The following is a 7,543-nucleotide window of genomic DNA, read 5'->3' on the forward strand; positions in this document are numbered from 1 at the left end:
CCGACATCCAACTGTACACAGCCCAGGACAGACCGACATCCAACTGTACACAGGACAGACCGACATCCAACTGTACACAGGACAGACCGACATCCAACTGTACACAGCCCAGGACACACCGACATCCAACTGTACACAGGACACACCGACATCCAACTGTACACAGGACAGACCGACATCCAACTGTACACAGCCCAGGACAGACCGACATCCAACTGTACACAGGACAGACCGACATCCAACTGTACACAGCCCAGGACAGACCGACATCCAACTGTACACAGCCCAGGACAGACCGACATCCAACTGTACACAGCCCAGGACAGACCGACATCCAACTGTACACAGGACAGACCGACATCCAACTGTACACAGCCCAGGACACACCGACATCCAACTGTACACAGGACACACCGACATCCAACTGTACACAGCCCAGGACAGACCGACATCCAACTGTACACAGGACACACCGACATCCAACTGTACACAGGACACACCGACATCCAACTGTACACAGGACAGACCGACATCCAACTGTACACAGCCCAGGACAGACCGACATCCAACTGTACACAGGACAGACCGACATCCAACTGTACACAGCCCAGGACACACCGACATCCAACTGTACACAGGACACACCGACATCCAACTGTACACAGGACACACCGACATCCAACTGTACACAGGACAGACCGACATCCAACTGTACACAGGACACACCGACATCCAACTGTACACAGGACAGACCGACATCCAACTATACACAGGACACACCGACATCCAACTGTACACAGGACACACCGACATCCAACTGTACACAGGACAGACCGACATCCAACTGTACACAGGACAGACCGACATCCAACTGTACACAGGACAGACCGACATCCAACTGTACACAGGACACACCGACATCCAACTGTACACAGGACAGACCGACATCCAACTGTACACAGGACAGACACACCGACATCCAACTGTACACAGGACAGACCGACATCCAACTATACACAGGACACACCGACATCCAACTGTACACAGGACAGACAGACCGACATCCTTACTGTCTATCTATTCATTATTTTTTTCTCTTTCTTACCTGCTTTCTTTCTTTCTTCTCTTCTTTTTCCTTTTTTTACTCTCTTCCCTCCTTCTTTTTCCTTTGTTTTACTTTCTTCCCACCTTCTTTCATCTTTTATTCTTCCTTCCTACCCTTTCCTTCCCTCCCTTCTTTCTTCCCTTCTTTCTTTCTTCCTTCACTCCTTTTTTTACTCTCTTCCCTCCTTCTTTTATCTTTTTTTTTTTTTACTTTATTCCCTCCTTTTTTTCTCTTCCTTTTTTCTTCTCTTCTTTCTTTTGCACATCTATATAACTAAATAGTTTTTTCTTTATTTTCCTGTAATTATCTTTCCTTCTTGTCTATCTATCCATTTTTTTTCTTTTCTTCCTTCTTTCTTTATTTCTTTCTTTTTTCCCCTTCCTTCTCTTCTCTTTCTTTCTTTTTTGCCTCCTTCTTTTCTCCCTTTTTCCTTCCTTCTTTCCTTCCTTCCTTCCATCCTTCCATCTTTCCTTGCCTCCCTCCTTTCCCTTCCTTCCTTTTGCCCTTCCTTCTTTGCTCCCTTTTTTCTTTTTTTCTTTTCTGACCCAGTAAATGAGATTAAGCACGCATATAGGGGGTTATTTGCGCAAGGCAAATCCACTTGCACTGAAAGTGCACTTGGAAGTGCAGTCGCTGTAAATCTGAGGAGTAGATCTGAAATGAATCATCCAATTATGTGCAAGCTAAAATGCTGTTTTTTATTTTCCTTGCATGTCCCCCTCGGATCTACAGCGACTGCACATCCAAGTGTACTTTTAGTGCAATTTCAAGTGCACTTTGCACCTGTAGTTTGCACTTGTTGTGCAAAGTGGATTTGCCTTTCGTAAATAACCCCTTATGACCTCCTTGTACTATTACGATACTAATATTGTATGAGAAGTCAATAGTTACTCTCCTGAAAGTCTTTCTGACTATCCAATGATCTATGAGTATAAGGACAAAATTATAATATATTGCAGCTTACCAGTCCTTAGATGTGGTGGCTGCAGTACTTTTTTTTTTCTCCTTTCCATTTACCTGGTGATCCTGCCACTAACAGAACACTCACTCATCGCTCTGTATCTATAGAAGAGCAGCCTTCTCACCCTAGGCTGCAGGACTATAAACACCTCCCCCTCTCCTCATCTCCATTACATAGGGAGGTGAGTTTTTGTAATTCATAGAAGGAAGCTGTGAAAACTAAGGGCCAGATTCTCAAAGAGATACGACGGTGTATCTCCTGATTCGCCGTCGTATCTCTGAGTTCTGCCGGTCGTATCTATGCGCCTGATTCAGAAAATCAGTTACGCATAGATATTCCTAAGATCTCACAGGTGTAACTGTGTTACACCGTCGGATCTTAGGCTGCAATTCCAGGCCGGCCGCTAGGTGGTGTTTCGGGTTTTTTACGCGACTAATGTGCAAATGAGGAGTTACGCCGATTCAGAAACGAACGACTGCCCGGCGCTTTTTTTTTACGTCGTTTGCGTTCGGCTTTTTCCGGCGTATAGTTACCTCTGGGTCTATGAGGCGCAGCCAATGTTAAGTATGGCCGTCGTTCCCGCAACGAAATTTGAATTTTTTACGTCGTTTGCGTAAGTCGTTCGCGCATACGGATGGACGTAATTTACGTAAACGTCGAAACCAATGACGTCCTTGCGACGTCATTTGGAGCAATGCACGCTGGGAAAATTTCCGGACGGCGCATGCGCTGTTCGATCGGCGCGGGAACGCGCCTGATTTAAATACTACACGCCCCCTAGCTGCGGAATTTGAATTCCACCGGGGGATTTACGATACGCCGCCGCAAGTTTTGAGGTAAGTGCTTTTTGAATTAACCACTTTCCTCAAAAACTTGCAGGGGCGGATCTTAAATCAGATAGGTTACGCGGATCTAAAGATCCGCTAACCTATGTAAATCTGGCCCTAAAAGCGCTTTTTTTATATATGTCAGTTTAGTACACAGGAAATTCCAAGGGCACTCTGGATTTCTGGTGGGAGTAGCAGGTATGTTTCTGTACTTGCAGAAAATGTACTTAGCCTGAAAAAAGAAAAGAAAACGAATGCAGCCATCACATCGATGGGCCATTGAGCTGCAATATGCCGTATTCCATTTTCCAGGTTTAGGTTGACCATGACAATGATCACATATAAGATGTGTCATGTGACTCATGCTGATGAATTCGGATTCTCATAGTGACGCCGTCCTGAGCGCCTCTCATTAGACAGATGGCAGCAGCTGTGTTCATGGATCACTGATTGAGTCCTTTATACATTTCTCCATTATAATCAGGTCATTGTCATCGCAGACACACCCGTCCCTCTACAAAGCTCTGCAATATTATTAGCTGTAGCTGCACACGTCTGATGTATAGGATGACTTCATCAGTGGCGGCTGGTGCTCAAAGTTTTTGGGGGGGCACAAAAAAAAAGAAAAAAAATAGCAGCCTCACTGTGCCCATCAAACGCAGCCACTGTGCCATCAATTGTCACCACTGTGCCATGCCATGCCATCAAACGCAGTCACTGTGCCATGCCATCAAACGCAGCCACTGTGCCATCAATTCGCACCACTGTGCCATTCATGTATGGCTGACACTTACCACCTGGACTTAAAATGTATCTATGATCAAAATGTAAAATAACATGAATTCTATTATTTCTAGCCTACTTCTATTAATCTGAGTGAGCTAGAAGTTTATAAAACTTACTTTGTAAAGATCCCTACATTTACATACTAGAATTCTGTGACACGTAGTCACTATGCCCTGTAGGAGGCGCTGCTGTGTCACACGTTTCATAGAGCCCGCCTTCTGAGGTGCTGAGAGGAGGAGTTTCAGGAGGCAGAGTCGGTACGGGAATCACTGCTTGCAGGCAGGGTACCATGGGATATATAGTCCTTAGAAATTGAGAAGCTGCAAAGCATGCTGGAGAATACAGGAAGTTGTGGAAAGAGACGGACAGCAGACAGACAGAACTTACAACAGTGTTTCTCAACTCCAGTCCTCAAGGCGCCCCAACAGGTCATGTTTTCAAGCTTCCCTTTATTTTGCACAGGTGATTTAATCAGTTTCACTGCCTTAGTAATTACAACAGCCGTTTTATCTGAGGGAAATCCTGAAAACATGACATGTTGGTGCACCTTGAGGACTGGAGTTGAGAAACACTGACTTACAACATAAAAGGAGATTTTTTATAGTAAGCTAATATTGGGTCGTCAAATATAACTATTGCTTGTATCGCTATGACAATGCTGATGATATAAAATGAAAGTGAATGCTGTGGCCATAGAACTCCTTTAAAGGGGTTGTAAAGGAAAAAAATGTTTTCCCTAAATAGCTTCCTTTACCTCAGTGCAGTCCTCCTTCACTTACTTCATCCTTCCATTTTGCCTCTTAAATGTCCTTATTTCTTCTGAGAAATCCTCACTTCCTGTTCTTCTGTCTGTAACTCCACACAGTAATGCAAGGCTTTCTCCCTGGTGTGGAGAAAGCCTCTTGAGGGGGGAGGGGGCGAGCAGGAGTGTCAGGACGCCCACTAACACACAGCTCCTTTCTCTATCTGCAAAGTAGAGAGTGTCCTGACTTGCCTGCTTGGCCCCTCCCCCCTCAAGAGGCTTTCTCCACACCAGGGAGAAAGCCTTGCATTACTGTGTGGAGTTACAGACAGAAGAACAGGAAGTGAGGGTTTCTCAGAAGAAATAAGGACATTTAAAAGCAAAATGGAAGGATGAGGTAAGTGAAGGAGGACTGCACTAAGGTAAAGGAAGCTATTTAGAGAATTTTTTTTTGAACTTTACAACCCCTTTAACCACTTCCCACCCGCCCGTCAACTTTTTATGGCCACAAGGTGGCTGTAAAATGACGGGAGGCCGACTATATATGGACTCTCGCCGCTGGGGGGCGCGCGCGAGTGCCCGCTGCGTCACAGAGATCCACGTCCTGTCAGGGAGAGGAGACCGATGGTGTGTCCCTTGTATATAGGGACAACCGTCGGTCACCTCTCCCAGTCAGTCCCCTCCCCCCACAGTTAGAATCACCTAGCAGGGCTCACATTAACCCCTTGATCGCCCCCTAGTGTTAACCCCTTCCCTGCCAGTCACATTTATACAGTAATCAGTGCATATTTATAGCACTGTTTGCTGTATAAATGTAAATGGTCCCAAAAATGTGTCAAAAGTGTCAGACGTGTCCGCCGTAATATCGCAGTCCTAACAAAAATCGCAGATCGCCGATATTACTAGTAAAAAAAAAAAAATACATAATTATATCCCCTATTTTGTAGGCGCTATAACGTTTGCGCAAACCAATCATTATAGTCTTATTGCAATTTATTTTATTTTTTTTACCAAAAATATGTAGAAGAATACGTATCGGCCTAAACTGAGAAAAAAAAGGTTTTTTTTTCAAAATTGTCGTTCTATTTTTGTTTATAGCGCAAAAAAATATAAACGCAGAGGTGATCAAATACCGCCAAAAGAAAGCTCTATTTCTGGGAAAAAAAGGACGTAAATGTTGTTTGGGTGCCACGTCGCACGACCACGCATATGTCATTCAAAGCGTGACAGCGCTGAAAGCTGAAATTTCGCCTGGGCAGGAAGGGGGTATATGTGCCCAGTAAGCAAGTGGTTAAAGTGTGCCTGTCAATTCTGACCGGTGGGTGCCACCCAGGGCCGGCCTTTGGGGTGTGCGAGCTGTGCGGCTGCACAGGGCGCCATGGGCAACAGGGGCGCCGTGCGGCCATCACAGCTTGCAGAATGTGAGTCGCAGTCAGTTACTCACATGATCATCACAGGCTATTCCTTGGGCAGACGGCGCATGCGCAGTGGCGTCTAAGCGCCGGGCGGCGCCATTTTTAAATGCAAAGCCGCACCGTCCACCGAAAGGTAAGTCAGTTTAGGTGATCAGGGGGCAAGGGGTGAAGATGGGGGGCGCCACAGAATTAGCTCGCACAGGGCGCCTGAACACCTAAGGCCGGCCCTGGGGCCACCATTGTGTGTGCTGGGATGATATGCAGCCGATCTGTCTGCTTAGAATGACATCATCAAAGTATGAGCTACAGATTTCTATTATTACTCAGTACTATGAAAAAGTCCAACACAGCATGTGTTATATCAGTGTGCTGCATTGCGGGAAAGTTCCTTAAAGGAAAAGTATGCTCTTTAAAAAAAAAAAAAAGCAAGCAAATATACATAACTCAATGCTGCAGCAACTATGTGACACTGCAGCTGTCCCATGTTGGTTCTAAAGCGTTACACCAGGGTCTTCAAACTGTCTAAACAAAGGGGCAGTTACCGTGCTTCAGACTTGGGGGGGGGGGGGGAGGGGGAGACTGTGGCGTGTGTGGCAGTACAAAAATGTCTTGGCAAAAGGAGGAATTTCTCCTATTGATGCCAATAGTGCCTCATTATTAGTGTCAGTGGGAGGAATAGTGCCCCATCATTAGTATTACTGGGAGAACTAGTGCCTTGTTATTGGTGTCAGTGGGAGGAATAGTGCCCTATCATTGATATTAGTAGGAGAAATAGTGCCCCATCATTGGTGTCAGTGAGAGGCATAGTGCCCTATCATTGGTGTCAGTGGGAGGAATAGTGCCCCATTGTAGTGTCAGTGGGAGTAATAGCGCCCCATCATTGGTGTCAGTGAGATAAATAGTGCCCCATCATTGGTATTAGTGGAAGTAATAGTGCCCCATCATTGGTATTGGTGGGAGGAATAGCGCCCCATCATTGGTGTCAGTGAGATAAATAGTGCCCCATCATTGGTATTAGTTGGAGGAATAGTGCCCCATCATTGGTATTCGTGGGAGGAATGGTGCCCCATTATTGGTGTCAGTGAGAGGCACAGTGCCCTATCATTGGTGTCAGTGGGAGAAATAGCGCCCCATCATTCGTGTCAGTGAGATAAATAGTGCCCCATCATTGGTATTAGTGGGAGAAATAGTGCCCCATCATTGGTATTAGTGGGATAAACAGTGCTCCATCATTGGTATTGGTGGGAGAAATAGTGCCCCATCATTGGTATTAGTTGGAGGAATAGTGCCCCATTATTGATGTCAGTGGGAGGAATAGTGCCCCATCATTGGTATTAGTGGAAGTAATAGTGTCCCATCATTGGTATTAGTTGGATAAATAGTGCCCCATCATTGGTATTGGTGGAAGTAATAGTGCCCCATCATTGGTATTAGTTGGAGGAATAGTGCCCCATCATTGGTATTAGTTGGAGGAATAGTGCCCCATCATTGGTATTAGTTGGAGGAATAGTGCCCCATCATTGGTATTAGTGGAAGTAATAGTGCCCCATCATTGGTATTAGTGGAAGTAATAGTGCCCCATCATTGGCATTCGTTGGAGGAATAGTGCCCCATCATTGGTATTAGTTGGAGGAATAGTGCCCCATCATTGGTATTAGTTGGAGGAATAGTGCCCCATCATTGGCATTCGTTGGAGGAATAGTGCCC

Source organism: Rana temporaria, chromosome 6 (assembly GCF_905171775.1).
Source record: "Rana temporaria chromosome 6, aRanTem1.1, whole genome shotgun sequence".
Classification (NCBI taxonomy): Eukaryota; Metazoa; Chordata; class Amphibia; order Anura; family Ranidae; genus Rana; species Rana temporaria.